This window comes from Phyllopteryx taeniolatus, chromosome 9 (assembly GCF_024500385.1).
Source record: "Phyllopteryx taeniolatus isolate TA_2022b chromosome 9, UOR_Ptae_1.2, whole genome shotgun sequence".
Taxonomy (NCBI): Eukaryota; Metazoa; Chordata; class Actinopteri; order Syngnathiformes; family Syngnathidae; genus Phyllopteryx; species Phyllopteryx taeniolatus.
The window spans coordinates 25,898,462-25,915,343 of record NC_084510.1 but is presented as its reverse complement, the minus strand read 5'-3'; the positions used below and the strand labels follow the sequence as shown (position 1 = coordinate 25,915,343).

The following is a 16,882-nucleotide window of genomic DNA, read 5'->3' as shown; positions in this document are numbered from 1 at the left end:
GAGACCTGGGTGCGTGGAGCCAATTTCTACTCAGTTGCACACTCGTTTTCAACCTGCAACCATACAGTTATCCCACCGAACGATCAAAAGTAGCATATGTCACTAACCTCCTCCGCGGTGAAGCAGCAGAATGGTCCACTTCCTTATGGCAAAACTCCTCCGCGGTACGCCAGTCCATTCACTGCGGTCAAGCCAGCCCCCACTGGTAAAGTAGAAGTCAAGCCTGCCGCCCCTAATTTCGTTCATACGAGGCATTACGGTAAGAAGTCGACAACTTGCGGCGAAAGTAACCCAAGAATACGGACGTCAATGCTCTTCGGTTAAGGAATGCAACCAGCAATCTTAATTTGAATCTTGAGATGCATTAAAAAAAAAAGTCGTTTATTTGATATTTTATGAAAAATAAATGGTAAATGGACTGCACATATCTCATGCTTTATCTGCACCGTCACAGTGCCCGAAGCGCTTTACACAGCCTCACATTCACACACACATTCATAAACCAATGGGCGACTGCTGCCATGCGAGGCACTGCCAGGCCCACTGAGAGCAAATTAGGGTTCAGTGTCTTGCCCAAGGACACTTCGACATGCGGACAGTCGTAGCACGCATTCGAACCTGTTCTACCTACTGAGCCAAAGCCACCCTAAAATAATCCCATTGGTATCGCAAGACAAGTCCAGATCTGTGTGACAGACCACCAAGGACTCCACGAAAAGAGGTTTGATGAAGATCTGATATTGTATTTCAAACTAAAAGTCTCAGAAAACTCCATGTTTTGCTGTCATTACCCTGACTGAAAAAAAACATGTTAAAAAAAAAAATAAAATCAATGAGATATCACAACACCGGTCCCGTTCTGGGGGACACTGCACAACCGCAGGTCTCCAACAAAAGAGGTCCCACCCAAAGCTGATGTGGCATTTCAAAATAAAAGTCCCCTGAAATTGGTATATTTCACTGTCATTACCACGGTTTTCAAAAATTCATTAAAAAAAAAAATCTATGCGATATCGCAACACCAGTCCAGGACTGGAGGACACTACACCACCCCAGGTCTCCAACAAAAGCGGTCCCATGTTCAGATCCACGAGAACGTCAGTGTCGTTTCTCCCAGCGGCTGTGCATTTGCTGCGGTCAATCTGGTCATTTGATTTCCTCTTGCCCCCTCCGACCAAAAGACCAGGCTCACCGCGAACCCAGAGCATCGTGGTGAGCCAAACCTCCGTTCCCTCTAGCTCTCTCTCCCGTATGCCCGTTCCCGCTTGCACCATACTTTCCACTCATAAGTTCCCCATTACTGCCGGTGCCGATGACAATTTTATTCATAATAATATAAATCACCAGCTCCAAATCCCTCTCCAACCACTTCCGTCCCCGAAAAGATGGCCGAGTCATTTCCTCTGTCACCCACTCAACAGTGCCAATCATGCTCCTCATTTCCGGTAATCATCGCGAGACAATTTCACTCTTTGTCATTGCTTCCCCTGAGACCCACCTCGTACTTGGTATTCCCTGGCTCAGACTTCACAACCCCGCCATAAACTGGACTCATTTATCTATTACAGGATGGAGTCCTCATTGTCGGCTCTCTGCTGTTACACCCTCTAAAGACCCACCACCTTCTGCCGCCCCAGTGGACCGCTCACAATCTCTCCCGTCCTGAGAAGAAAGCGATGGAGGATTACATCCGCGACTCCCTGGCTGCTGGACTTATACGCCCCTCCTCGTCTCCAGTCGGGGCTGGATTTTTCTTCGTGGAGAAAAAAGACACCACTCTCCGCCCATGCATTGACTACAGAGGACTCAATGACATCACCGTGAAAAATAAATCTTCGCGTCCCCTCGTTTGAACCACTCTGTGACGCCCAGATTTTCACCAAATTGGACCTCCGTAACGCCTACCACCTCATCCGTATCAGAGAGGGGGACGCATGGAAGAACGTCTTCAATACCCCTCTCGGACACTTCGAGTATCTGGTCATGCCGTTCGCGTTAACCAACGCCCCTGCAGTTTTCCAAACATTTATTAATGACATCCTCCGCGACATGTTAAACCGGTTCGTGTTCGTATACCGCGATGAAATCCTCATTTTCTCCCGCCCCCCCGAAGAACACCACGTCCATGTACGCCAAGTCCTCCAGCGCATCCTTGAGAACCGTCTATACGTCACACCAGAAAAATGCGAGTTCCACCTCTCCTCAGTACATTTCCTCGGTTACATCATTGCGAAAGGACAATTACAACCGGACCCCGCCCAGATCCAAGCCATCACCGAATGGCCCATCCCCACAACCCGGAAAGACCTGCAACACTTCCTCGGATTTGCCGAACCCCCTCCACCCCCTCAGATTATTGACGACCATCCGTCCTTCACGGTGTTGCGCATCCTCGACATGAGGCCTAGGGGCAGGGGTTTCCAGTACCTTGTGGAGAGTGTTCTTGGATTTCCCGGAAGCTCAACCTCGTTCCTACTCTTTTGGACGACTTCTACGTGGCTCACCTGGGGAAGCCTGGCAGGACGCCAGGGGCGTCTGTTGAGAGGGGGGGGTACTGTCATATACTGCCCTGTAGTTCCATTATTTAAGCCTGGAGGGCGCTTTGCGTCGTCTATCTCTTCCCGCTCCACTCTCTGTTTTCAGCACCTGTCTCCAATCAGCCTCATCATCACTGTTGATCCTTTTACGTCTGCCTCCGCCTGCTCTTGGGTCCAGCTACTCCCCACACGTCACACAAACTCTCCCTTTAAAATACAAATACCCTGATATTTAAAATAGCTGGATCTCTGGAATGTTCAAGCAACAGTCTGAAACAGTATCAAGTACAAGTACGAATGGCATGAGCATAAAACCTAATAAAATAAATCCATAAACTATGGCGCATCTATGGAGATAAAAGTAGGCTGCAGCAAGATGTCATTAAATTCATTGAGATCCATTGAAACATTAACACGTCAATTAGAATGAGCAGATAACATGTGATAAGACTGCAAGGTATTTGCTCTATTGCCCCACAGAGCGAAAGGGTTCTAATATTTTCAAAAAACATTAATGAAAAGATCACATTGTCTCCGATGTAGACAAAAAACATTGAGCCCCCAGATTATTCTTCCCTTAGCCAAATTTCAATTTAAAATTGTAAAAAAAAAAATTCGACAATACAGTGCTTTTTTTTTTTTTTTTTTAAATTACTATCAAACCCACAACCAAAACCATGAGGGGGGTTGGGTGGTGGTGGGGGAGTGCGCTGGAAGGTGTTAATGACATTTCAGTTCATTTCCGTGGGGAAAATTGATTAGTGTGCGAAGAGTACCACGAGTGGTTCACTGGCTCCCTCTATTGGTAACCAAAAGAATCAGCGCCCAAGTACACTTCAGTTGTATTTAACTTTTAAATTCAATACAGCAACATGTCATCTTTAAGAATTTATTTGTTATTTTTAGATGGGAGTCGGTATAAAAACTTTGATAACCACTGTATTAGGGTACATTAAATAATTCATGCTATGAGAAATGAAATATAAATTAAACACTGAGGTGCATTTTATTTTGCACTGAGATTTACACACAGTTTGAATTCTACTAATAAAATCATTTAGGCCTTGTTCCCATATTTGAACAGAGCACAGTACTATTAGTAAGTATTATTCCCGTGCTATGCACGCCAATGATTATGCACAAACCCGTTGACCTTTGTGATGAACGAGTATCATTCAAGTTTAATGCGCTGTTAAATATTTATTGTATGTCTGTATCGGAAATCTTAACCTCGATGAGGCCACGATGGACCGTCGGTCAATCGATATGAGGAGTTATGTAATAATTCAGTTCAGAATCATTTTAAACGTGGTTTCTAGACAATAAAACAATAATAAGCAACACTTTGACTATGACAGCCAGTGTCCCAGCAAGATAATAAGCAGGACTGCACACAAGCACGTTACATAAGCTCCGTAATGAGTCAAATGGCTTCTTTTTTTTAGGCCACGAAACGCACCGCGGTCATTCGCTCCTTGTCCACTTACCTCAGGCTCTATCAGTCATCTTTATCTACATAGAGACATGAACAAAAAAACAAAAAAGAAATAAACATTCCGCGTCGCTTCTGTTCTGACTTTGGGAGCTCGGGACGTTCTCCCGACAGATGTTGGTATCATAGTTATGACTAAATCCGACTTGTATCAAACCCAGCATTCTGGATTAAGCAGCACAACCAATGGCCACATCTGCCGTTGCACTCAAATAGGTGCCCTTTCACTGTGTGTGTGTGTGTCTGTGTTTTCATTTTATATTTTGGATGACAAGCTGACTGAATGAAAAAAAAAAAAAAAAAAAACACCGTTTACCAGCCAGGCAGAGATTATTTTCCATTAATGATGTGACTTGGCTTGGTGGCGTGCTGCGAAACATACGCCAGGAAATCTTAGTTTCATCAGAACAGAGAGTCTTGCTTCTCAGTCTGGAGTCACACTTTGCCACGGAAACGGTGCGTTACCAAGGGTTTTCAAAGTATGGTTTCAAGCCAAGGTTTGGACTTTGGATATGGTTTTAGAGCCTTGACTAAATTAGAGTTTCAAGCAATGGTTTGAAGACTATGTTAGGATATCAAACGTAGGTTACATTTTCAAAGTAGGATTTCGAGCCGCAGTTAGAGTTTCAGCGACGGGATTCTAGCCAGGGGTTTTTTTGTTTTGTCTGTCCTGTTCGGTCGGCTGTTAGGTCAAGCAGAATGGAAAATCCGTACCCCTTTTATGCCGAAACAGTTTTACTGTGTCACAGTGGAGTTGTTAAGCTTCAATAAATTGAGGTTTATTGAGAATCAGACTTGATCAGTCGAACGGAACAAAGTTTTTAGAAAGGAGAAAGAAACAAAGACAAAAGACAAAGCACTAATTGTAAACAGGATGAGTGAAGTAAATGATTACGTTATCTACAACAATGAAACGTTAAATATGAGTGTTGCATGGGGCTGTAGTGCTACACCCTGTGAGGGAAGGACAGGACAAGATAGAACAGGAGAAGAAGCATGCAGGACCAGGGTCGTGAACCTGGCTGTACAACTGAAGTGTGATGGCACCCACGGAACATGGGCGAGTCTCCATCACACCGCCATTACTCCCCAGGAGGTCACCCCAGTGCTTCCCCCCCACCCCCGAGATCAGGAAGGAGTGAAAAATAGTCCCGCCCCCGCAGACTCCGGAACAGCAAACACAGGGACAAGAGGAGAAGAACCCCACAGCATGCGTGTGTCTTTTCACCACGCAAACCGATCTAGATCTTTTTTCGAACGCAATATATTCTATGATGAGATTTAGCCACTGATTGATGTTAATAGCTTTCTTGTTTTTCAAGTTGAATAGAATTGTTTTCTTAGCTGTAGTTAACGTATGTCTCTTTACGTCCCAAAAGTATTCTCTGTCAATTGACCGTCTGTTGCCGTACTAGAGCGGCTCCAACTACCGGAGACAAATTCCTGTGTTGTTTGGACATCATTGGCAAATAAAGAGGATTCTGATTCTAAAGTAATAATTGGGAATATTTATTAGGGAGGTCAATTATGCTTAAATCGCTAAGTATGCACAATCTTGGGGAAAGTGGAACCCTGCAGTTTACATTATACGTACATTTTTTTTTGTATAACCGAAGACCAAAAGCATTGAATGCAAAGGTGTACATTCCCATATAGCATGAAAATAGGTGTTTTTGGTGCATGGCACGCATATATTAGAGGGAGAGAAGGCCGTTTCATGCATAGTGTACTGAGTAAAGTGTGTTCTATGCAGCACTTTATATTGTAGAAGCTGTAGATTTGTGTTTTTGTGTCATTGTAAACGTATTGAATTCTAAATCTGTATCCAGTAGCTACGGTCAGCAGACATGGTGAGGTCATCTTCCCATTTGGTGATTGGTAAGTGCATTGATTTAGTACATTCAATTCATTTATAACCTTTTGAGAGATTTATTTTACATGATTTGCTTGACAAACTCCAGCAGTTTGAGTGTTGGTATTTTTTTTTATTGCTGCTTTTAATTTATTGTGTTGAAGAAAGTTCACGACTGTTATTTGAAATTCTTGGAACAGTTCATCACGTGTCCTAAAAACATTATTGTTAAATAGTTGTTGTAGGTGGTTAATTCCGTGTTGTTCCATGTACTAAAATGAAGGGGTATATTCCTAATTTCGAAATCCGGATTATGCCAGATTGGGGAGAGTATACTGGGAGCTAATTGAGAGCCTGTCGATTCTAAACTTTGCCACCACGCCGTTAAGGTGGATGCGATTATTGGATTCTTGAAACATTTATGGCGTTTAAGACTCGTAGAAATAAATGGGAGTTTGGGGAGTTTGATGATGTTGCAGTCTGTTTGTCCCAATTCTAGCCAAGAATCACACTTCTCACTGTGGTGCAACCATTTGATGAGGTATTGTAATTGGTTAGCTAAATAATAGTGTTTCAAGTTGGGAGCATTTAGGCCTCCCTCCTGAAGAGTGGATAGACTGATTCTAATTTTCTTACTTTTTTGAATACAAATGTATTACAGCAGAATCTGAGGTTTGAAACCATTTAAATGTGGGTTTAAATTGAATCATTGAAAATAAATATTTTTTTTGAGGGCAGGTTTTCATTTCGATTGTAGCTATTCTTCCCAGTAATGATATAGGCAAATATCATATCCAGCGTCTAAGTCGGCCGAGATTTTTTTCTTCCAGAAGTGCTGTGTAATTTAGATTGGTTAGCTTTGTGACTTTTGACGAAATATTGATACCCAAGTACTTAATGTTTCCTATAGGCATAGGGTACTCTGGGATTTGATCTGCAGGAGTCCATGAGCTTGCTGTTATGGCTTCAAGACAAGGTTCGGGTCACAAGGTAGGGTTTCAAATGAGGCTTTCAAGCCAAGGTTAGTGTTTCAGAGTCGGGTGTTAAGCCAAAGTTCTGGTTTCAAAGTAGGGTTTCAGCTCAAGGTTAGGGTTTCAAAGTAGTGTTTCAGGGCTGGTGTTAGGGTCTCAAAGCAGGATTTCAAGCCAAGCTTATGGTTTCAAAGTAGGGATTTAAGCCAAGGTTTGGGTTCAAAATTGCCGTTTCAAACTGAGTTAATGGTTTGGTCTTAGGTTTTCATCAAGATATCTGATCGGATTTCCGTGCAAATGGTCCGAGAAGACGCCTGCATCGAAACAACACTAGATCAGACCACCGCACACTGGAAAAGCCGCCCAACCTCGGGGGCCAAGAGGAGTCACTTCAGGAGCGTGACACTGTGACTGTGAATTGAATCTAATTGACTGCTCTTGTGCACTTTCACCAGAGAATTAAAAAGCAGGCTCCGCACTTAAGCAGACGCGGTGACTTAGTGTGCGGCGGCGCCGGCTTAATGCAAGCTGTCACTGTGCAAGCTGTCCAATGGCTCTCATGCACAAGATCTGTCCACTCCAACGTGTGTGTGTGTTTGCATGTATGTGTGTGATAGGCAACTGATAGCTTAGTTCAAGCCGTAACATTCTTCGTGTCATTATTCTCTCTTCCTCCCTCTTCCTTTTCTCCTCACCAGATTCTGTCTCCATGCTGATGGTATAACCATTTAAATAATGCTGAATAATGTGTGTTCACACATTGTATATATATATGCGTAAGACCTTTTCCATTATTACTGTAGCTCACGAGTCGGTAATCCTGGCATGAACAGGGAGTAAAGCTACTTGAAATGTTCCAAATGGGTTTTTTGTTTGTTGGGTTTTTTTTTTTTACCCACAAACAACAGCAGCTGTCCACTGTAACTTTAAGAAGATAAAAACACCAGAGATGACAATATTTTCATGTATCACATAATATACAGTGGTGCTTTAAGATACGAGTCACCCGACTTACAAGTTTTTGGAGATCTGAGCCGCCATTCAGCCAATTTGGTTTGTGAGCGCAAACTCGAGATCCGAGCCCCGTATGGTTGCAGTGGACACAACTTACTTCACAACAATGTAAGCAGCAGTTTAGCAGATAATGACCAACTCTTCAAAAATCAAGCTTCAAGATGTTTTAAGCCACTCCCAGGTGAAGTTTACTGTCAAACTAATCATAACAAAAAGATAACTCAACAATATGTATTTGAAACGACCAAAGAACCGCTTTGCATTGTGGGTTGCGGCGGACATGTTGGCGCCTATGAGAACGTAAACAAAGCGTTCGCCATCCCCGCGTCGTTGTCGCATCGTAAAAGACATTTCAAATATGCACAGAGATAGCAATATACGAGACCTACAAACGAGTTGGTGCTTGAATTGACTTGCGAATGCGCCGGAAAAAACAAATACTGAATCAGAATTGTCATATTCCAATCAAAACGAATCAAATGACATACTATTCATTGTATTCTGACAAGAGCTGCAATGCTGCAAAGCCACATAACTTCTTGTGTTTACGTCCGCCGCCACTCTGACTTACTGCGCAAATAGTTTTGGTTACCGATCAATATATTAGAAACCCTATCAGCGGGATCCAGTGCAGTTATACACAACCACAACGATGTTGAATTACTCTCTCTCGAACAGTAGTGTTCCCTCGCCACTTCGCGCGTCACGTTTTGCGGCTTCAGTGCGTCGCGGGTTTTTCCAAAATATTCATCCAAAAAAATAAAAATGAAAAAATACAGCCACATCAGCAGCCATATTGCGGAAAGACGCGTTGTTTCATGTTGATGCACGAGAGAGAAGGTTTCCCTGCATGCCAAACAAAGAGATGAGTTGACTCAGAGGCTTTGTACATGCCTGTACTGTACTGTACTGTACATGCCACGGGCACTGATACAGGGCGCGTGGTTGGTTCCCGGTGCGACATCGACCAATGACAGCATGAGTGGATTTATCCCGTGAGCTGATTGGCTGCGCATCATCGCAGCCTCACCCAACATCTTGCCTTGTTGTGTCTCGCCAGTCTCGTCCGCGCTGTTGACTGTCTCGCATACTGTAACTTAGTGTTGTGTTCGTGATAACTTTTTTTGTTGAAGCGCTAACTTTTTTGGATTAGTTAAGCCCTTACAATGACACCTAAGCGCTGTGCCCCTGCGAAAGCTTCCTAGAAGATGATGACCATCAGCGAAAAAGGGAAACTTTTAGATATGATCAAAGAGGGCAGAAGTTATGGATCAGTAGCACGCCATTATGGCGTGAATGAATCTACAGTGCGATACATCCGCAAAACTGCTTCAATAAGGAAGCGAAACGTGTGGTAACTGTGCGTAATAAGAGTCCTTGTACAGGGGAATTTTGAAGCAAAAGAAAAAACAAAGACAACAACTATGTTTTTTTCCAAGGTAAAACCTGAGCTACACCATCAGCGCCTCCGAGTGAACCTAAAGCCTCTGCGAGTCAAGTGAGAGCCTCTCCTCCGCCACCAACGAAAGCCTCTTCGCCTCCCTCAGAAGGCAATGTTGATGAATGTTAATTACTGTACAAGGTTTTAGAATTCAAGATTTAAGTAAATACGTGTACAGTTGTAATCTTTGTCTCGAATATGTAAAGTACAAATACTGTTTACATATTTTAAACATTCTGGTACCCACATACACATACACGAAAACTCCTGGGGGTGGGGGGGGGGGGGGGGGGGTACAAATCGTACTTCGTGGTTTTTCACCTTTTGCGGGGGGTTCTGGTCCCCATTAACCGCGAAAAAGGGTTCGATCAAAATCATAATTTTTGAAAAGGCATTTTGTTTTAGTTCACTGCGGCGTTGCTTTGAGCAGGAAACACTGACCTCTACTGTACAAATAAATCTGTGCAGGAGGAATTTGTTACAAATGCGTTAAACAAAATGCATACAACTTTGATTTAAATGTCAACAGACCAAGGAGAGACAGCTTTCGTGTATATTCTGTAACAAAGACAAATTCATACATGGCATTAAGTGTTGTATTTCCATGTTTTTCTCATCTCATTTCAATGTGGCATGAAAGTGATTGTGAGTCACTTTTGTGTGGAATACATATGTATTATGTCAATTAAATTGCTTTAATCCATTGTGGGTTTTTTTCTTGGACTGACCATGTGGAGAATTTTCCACAAAGAATAATAAGCTCCAGAACAATTTTGTGATAATTAACGGGCTTGTCAAACTGCCTGACATAATTGCAAATTCTGATAAAGAGTTTTATGCATGGTGGATTATTGGCATTGTATCCAGTAAAGGCAGGTCAACTACTAAAGGAGACATATGACAAATATTTTGAAATTGAAAACAGTTCCCTGACATGTTTGTTTGCATGCTTTTTCCAAAATTCCCCCAAGGATAAACAATCATAGGAGACTTTTCACCCCATTTGAGCCAGTGCCCCTCCACCTCCAACCGCCTACTGCGGGGCCAATGCAGAGTTGAGCACACTATTTGGATAGACATAAGCCTACAAAGGAGTACAAATTATACACTCAATTTTCATTCATGTCCCCACATCCTATTTGATCCTGGTTGAGACAAACTTGAAGATGACTGTGACATTGCAATGTCACGCCTTCGCCACTAGATGGTGCCAGGGTTGCATGAAAGTTTTGAAACTGAGGCAGGAGAAAGGAGAGGGTGAGGCCTAAATCACAAGCTTTAGGCGGATGGGAGGATGAAAACATGAGTGTCAAAAACTCTCCGTGTAATAATAAACATTTTCACAGAATGTAGCTCCAGCTAGGAAGAAGGACATTGGGAGATGAAAGCACCCATTCAAAACCTTTCTATGTCATCCCAATGCTCCTAACACGGGGGGGGGGTTCAAATTCCTCCGAGGGTCACATACAGAAAAATCGAAGGATGCCAAGGCCACATTGGCATTCTTTGAGAGGCGCTAAAAACTATTTTATATTCCAGTTATTTTTGAAAAACTGCAATAGTATGTCACAGCTTTCTGTAAATGACAATAAGGCAACCAGTTCAGGTTTAAAAAAAAACAAAAAACAGAAAAATAAATGAAATAGCAGTGTGGGCCATGCCAGTGGTTACTTTTGGTATGTTCTGCTGCCCAGTATAAAAATGGATGTTGAGTTGCAAATGGACCCCGGGCTTAGTTTGGACATCCCTGTCCCAACAGCTACTATGGGCTAAATTGTATTAGTACAACACACTTTGAAATGAGCTTGTTCAGTATGACATTTAAAAAAAAAAAGTTTTTATCCTTTTTACTAAATCTTTTTAATTTGATCTAATTCGTTAAAGGTAACCCACACTAGAGAGTCTTGAAATCTGCCAATAATATATATATTTTTTTACTAGTGTTTGTATGGTATTACTGATATGTTGTGATGTAGGAGTCAATAAATAACATCTTTTAACAAACAACCATTCGCACTCACATTCACACCTACGGGCAATTTAGAGTTGTCAATTAACCTACCATGCATGTTTTTGGGATGTGGGAGGAAAGCGGAGTGCCCGGAGAAAACCCACGCAGGCACGGGGAGAACATGCAAACTCCACACAGGAGGGGCCGGGGATTGAACCCCGGTCCTCAGAACTGTGAGGCAGACGCTCTAACCAGTCGGTCACCGTGCCGCCTAATAAAAACATGCTGTTTTTGGGGGGAGATGGAGCGTATTAAAGGTATTTCAATTGATTTCAATGGGAAAAATTGATTCGGTGTCAAGCATTACCTTAAAGCACAACTGGTTCTGCATAAAAATTGGTGTAGCTCTATCGCTATGTCATTTTTTTTATGGATGAAGTAATTAGTTTAAGGCTGCCAAAAACCCGAGTAAAATGATCTCCTCACAAACAAAGCAAAAACTGGCTTATCACGGTTGTCAGCTGTATCGTTTTGACGTGGCCTATTTCCAACTCTTTCCAGCAGCTTTGAATGCAGCACAAGTGCCTTCTTATGTTGTGTTCTGGCCCTTCATCTGATCCACATGAAAAGTGCCTTAAGATGACTTGTGACGGGATGGGGCGCAACATAAATAAAACTGGCTTGTATCGACCTATGTTTTGGTTCCAAATTCAATTGAACTGCTGGCTCAGGAACGGCATTTGTTGGAATTCGCATAACATTTCACATAATTGCAAATTCTGGTAGAATGTAGTCATACAATATGCATGGAAGGAGGGAGAGGATTGCAATCAAAGCACATCAGACAGAGCGGCACAAAAAAAGGACACGGGATCATTCTGCCCGTGGCGAGCAAGCAGCCATGTTGCAGCAGAGTGAAAGTGGCAAATGAACGAGGTGCAAAAATAAATACATAAAAAAATGCCACGCGACATACATTTACAACACCACTCTGACTCTCCATGTTTCTCCTCATTTGCTTTTTTGAAACTTCTCAAACGCTCTCAAGTATCCATCTGAGGTCAGCTAGGATAATATAACTAGCAGTGCAGTTAGAGGCCTATTATTAGGGCAAATGCGCTTAAGCTTCTCAAACCTCAAGTTCCAGAGTTTTTTTTTTTTCTTTCAGCTATTGCTACAGAGGAGGTGGAATTTCCGATGTCGGATGATGAAAAACACATTGGAATCTTTCCTCTCGGTCAAAAATGTCTACGTTTTGTTTTTTTTTTGTGTTCAGATTGCGATGATCTTGGTGCAATTCAGGTCACTACACTGGCAATACGAGGTCCCGCACATGGGGAAAGGGAACCACTCCACACACTTGGCGTGTACCAAATTGAGACCAGGGGGTCAGGACTTAGAATGCTTTTTCTCTGTTGACTAAATGGACAGCAATCATAATGTACTGTTGTATCTTTGAGTCAATACCACCGTCAAGTGCCTTTGAGACTTCACCATTTATTTGGGTATTTTTTTGTCCAATGTTTTTTGTATTCTTTAATAACTTTTATAATTTCTAAATCTTTAAAGTTTTGTATTTTTGTCCAATATTTTATTACTTAAAATATTTTTTTAACAAAATCAGTATTTTTTAAAAAATAATGCTGTGTTTTATCATTTCTTCCTAATAGTAGATTGTTTTCCAATATCTGTTTTTAATCTAATATTTGTCTTTTTCCTAATATTTTATAGTTTTCCCCCCAAGATGTGAATTCTTTGTAGAGGAATTTTGTATTTTGGAACATTTTTGTATTTTCAAATCTATTTAAAATATTGTATTCTTTTGAATTATTTTGTATTTTAGAATATTTTTTACCAATGTTTGTATTATTTTCAAAATATTTTGTGTAGTATTTTGCATCAATTTAATTTTTATCCCTAATATTCCTAGTTTGTAAATGAAAATAAATACTGGAAAAATATTTTGTTTTAGTTTCACATATTTCGTGTAATATGTATTTATCATGTAATATTTTGGTATTTCCCCAAATTTACAATGTTTCCAATCTTGTATATTTTGTCTAATTGCCAATTCTATATTCTAATAAGTATTTTTTTTTATATAAATATAAATATAAATGTATTTTAGTGAAAACACTATACGGCTGCAAACGGTCAGCCGTCAAAATGGTGCAGAGAAATGGGACTGGATGGTCCAGATATTTCGTGACCCTGTACAAGGGAAACTGGACTGTACTGAACTGAACCAAAATGTACTGCTTGTTGGAAATGGGGCTCTATAGGATCAAATTTGTGATGCACGACGTAGAAGGATAACCCCCTTCCAATTCAGTATGATTGCAGTACTTGTGTTTCCCTCTGTGTGCGTGCGTGAGACACCGAGGGATCACTCATTGGCGGCGTGATAAACAATCAGCAGGCGCCGTTACATTGTGGTGCGCGCCACGCCAACTGTTTGAAAACCACGTCTCTTGTCGCTTCTCCTCCCCGACCTCTGACCTATTTGCACTCTTGAGGGCGGCGTTAGGGACATGCGGACGCGCCGCCTTCAACCAACCGCCGTCTATGTAGGTCAGCGAATGGCCTTCGGTATCACCGCGCAATGTAAGAATACGACTAATTGTGTTTCACGGGATGTTGCCTTGACGGGGGCAAATTCCATCTGTTGCCAAAGCCTCTTCATGCTTCATGCCTGTTTAGCCATTCATATGGTTTCCATTGGTTACTCGTTTTCTGACAGGCCTTACATGACAGGCACGCAACTCAACACAATTAAGGGCGGCCCAACAACACAAGCACTTTCAACTTCTCAAACTTTTCCAACTTGGAAAAAACACTCACCACAAGGATGACAATGAGAAAATCTGATTGGAAGCCGTACGAAGTGCTATGTTGTGCCAGTGTCCAGTTATTCTCAAAGCGTGGCACGAGTACCACTAGCGGTACGTGGGCTCCCTGTTGTGGTATGCAAAAGAGTCACTGCCCAAGTACAGTTAAGTTGTATCTAACTTTGAAGTTAATCACATTTGCATTTATTCTTTAAAAACTGTTTTTAAACATTTATTTAGGTTCAATTTTATTTACTTTTATGTGCGATTGAATCATTTCTGTAGTTTTTCTCATTAATCTTCCTATATTTAAGCATAGTGTTACTGTTCAAACTGCATGATGCTTCTACACAACAAATTTGATCGAGCACCTGAAGAATGTACACAAGGAGCATGCCACATTCAAGCAACGCAGTGTGGGAGGGGGGGGAAAAAAAAAAGAACTCTGGACAACATATAGCTGGGACAGTGAGAAAGTTAGTCAGCATGTCATTCACAGTATTTATTTAAGTAATTTAATTACAGTAAGTTATTTCTGTCATGTAATGTTGATATGACCTAAACGTATGTCAGTGGCCAATCCTTGAATGCCCCCTTGAGGTCATTGGGGTTTTAACTTTTGTCTAAAATGCTCGAGAATAATTTGAGCACGCCCGCAAACCTTGTGAGGATAAGCTGTACAGAAAATGGATGGATACAGTATACAAGTATATACAAAAAAATCAACAAGTCATGTAAATAGACAAATTTCTGCATCTTGTGATCGGATCGGTGATCGGTTATCGTTTTTTGGTTTAACTTGCTGATCGGTGATCTGCCCCAAAAATCCTGATCGTGTCAAGCCTAGTCATTATGGTGGTAAAAAAAGTAATGTTTTAGGTGGTACTTGTGCAAAACGTTTGAGAACCACTGCCATAGTCTCACTAAGCTACGCTACCACAGTAGTATAGTCATAATTCGCTAAATATTTGAATGAGAAACACTTGACTCTAAATTTAAAGCAATAAAAATCAGTAAGTATGGCACTAACTGAGTGTGCCTCTTGTGATTGTGACCACGTAGTCTTACGCCTTCTTGACCCCCCCCGTAATTACCGTTACCATCACTGGGCCTGGCATCCACGGCAATCACTGACAGTCACATTTGCCAATCCCGTTCCTACACGTTGTGCCATGTCCGTCCCATCTTCTCCACGGTGGCCCGAAATGTGAATGCCGTGGACGCAAGGAACTTGATGAAAATGTATCAAGATCGAGAAAATTGAACATTTACGCATTAGCGTAATGAAGGCCTCCTCCCGAATAAATGGCCCATGCTCTCTGCAGTTGAAAATTAAATGCACCAGCCGCTACGAATTGTTGACAAATTCTGAATACAATTTCCTCGGCCAATCTTTTCTTCACACCGGTTAAAATAGCTCTTACCTTTGGGAAGCATTTTGATGACAGTAAAAGTGTATTGTGATCTAGAAAGTTCGGAACCTCCGTCACGCATCATGGTGATTGTTAGATAAATTGTAGAAGTTATCATTTATTTGCTTAGCTTGCATTAGTATAATGGACAATTTTAGATGTCTCGCCTTCAAAAAGAAGACTCAGCATCATCCGATGGAAGGGCGCCTGGACCAAGGACGTGATCGGATGTGGTCAGGTCGTGACAGGTGTTGGTTCAATATTATGTGTTGTGTCTTATTACTTAGAATACTATGTCTGGGAAAAACCCTCTTATTATCAAATATTTTGTGTTGTGTCTTATTGCTTAGAACATTATGATTTGTAAATCCCTCCTATTTCAAATAAAAGCAGGAGCCAGGGGGGGGGGATTGTTTAGAGCGTGTTGAGAGGCTGTGATCTGAACAATCTCCCATACGCCCTCCTCATGAGAAAAAGAAACCAGCGTCTTCATTCCTTTTGTGTCTATTTTTTATAATGTTGGGTAAGAGAAATCCAACAGTGATGCAGTGCATGGGTAGGCAGTAAAGCATACACTACACTAAAGCATCGGCGTGTTGAAAGTGTCGTGCCGCTCTCGCCCTCTTGTGATGCTCTCCCCATGAGTGAATTTCATTGGCTTATTGGATGTGAATGTGGATGTAAATGTATTAAAATTCACGTATATCGCAATGGTTTTACATAATCAACTAAATTGCTTTGCGTCTGCACAAAATAGTCAAATGGTTACTAAACAAAGTGCGTTTGCTTGTTGAGGATTTGTGTGTGGTTGTAGGCCGACAGTGTAATGAGAGGTAGCCTGGATCCAAAATTTCACAAAGTTGGGTGACATCACAAAGATGTGCGAACGTGCCAAGATTCCAAATGGCAACGGGCATCTGTTTCTCGTTTTCTGCTGGAGGCAGTCCATTGATCTGCACATTGCAACTGATCTTGAACGTGTTAAGATTGATTTTACCTCCCTGATGTGCTAGGAAAACGGTCAGGGACATCAATCGCAACTGGTAAACCAGTTAAAAATATAAAATCACTACGCCGAGATCAGCCAATCCACAGACTCTGTGATTTGGATTTGAAATGGAAAGACAGCTGCTTGCAGGTACAGAGGGGAAAGTGGCTGCGTTAAGTGTTTGTGCTGTCTAACAAGAGTTTTTGACAGTCTGGATGTCCTGTGACACGGAGCTCTCACAGTTCAGTTTGGTACTATGACGATTTGTGGAAGGAGAAATACGGTTGTGATTCATGTGCTGCGTTGGGTCATCTTGAGTACACAACACACTTTAAAAGCATAAAGAACACTTTTTGCTCACATTTTGAAAATCAGTTTAGATGTTAAAAAATTGGT

At 41.8% G+C, this 16,882-nt stretch overlaps 1 protein-coding gene across 5 annotated transcripts in view; it reads right to left on the bottom strand.

The window, feature by feature from the left end:
- Window positions 1–16,882, bottom strand: part of lactbl1b (lactamase, beta-like 1b) — a 50,329-nt gene that overhangs the window by 14,996 nt on the left and 18,451 nt on the right. For 3 of the 5 annotated variants that reach the window (XR_009790251.1, XM_061785854.1, XM_061785853.1), the window contains exon 1: window positions 4,025–4,192. The exons of 1 other annotated variant lie outside the window; for it this stretch is intronic. The gene's annotated coding sequence lies outside the window, so the exon portion shown is untranslated. Of the gene's footprint in view, window positions 1–107; window positions 618–4,024; window positions 4,193–16,882 lie in introns of those variants that run through there. One more of the 5 variants, XM_061785855.1, reaches the window with a different exon arrangement.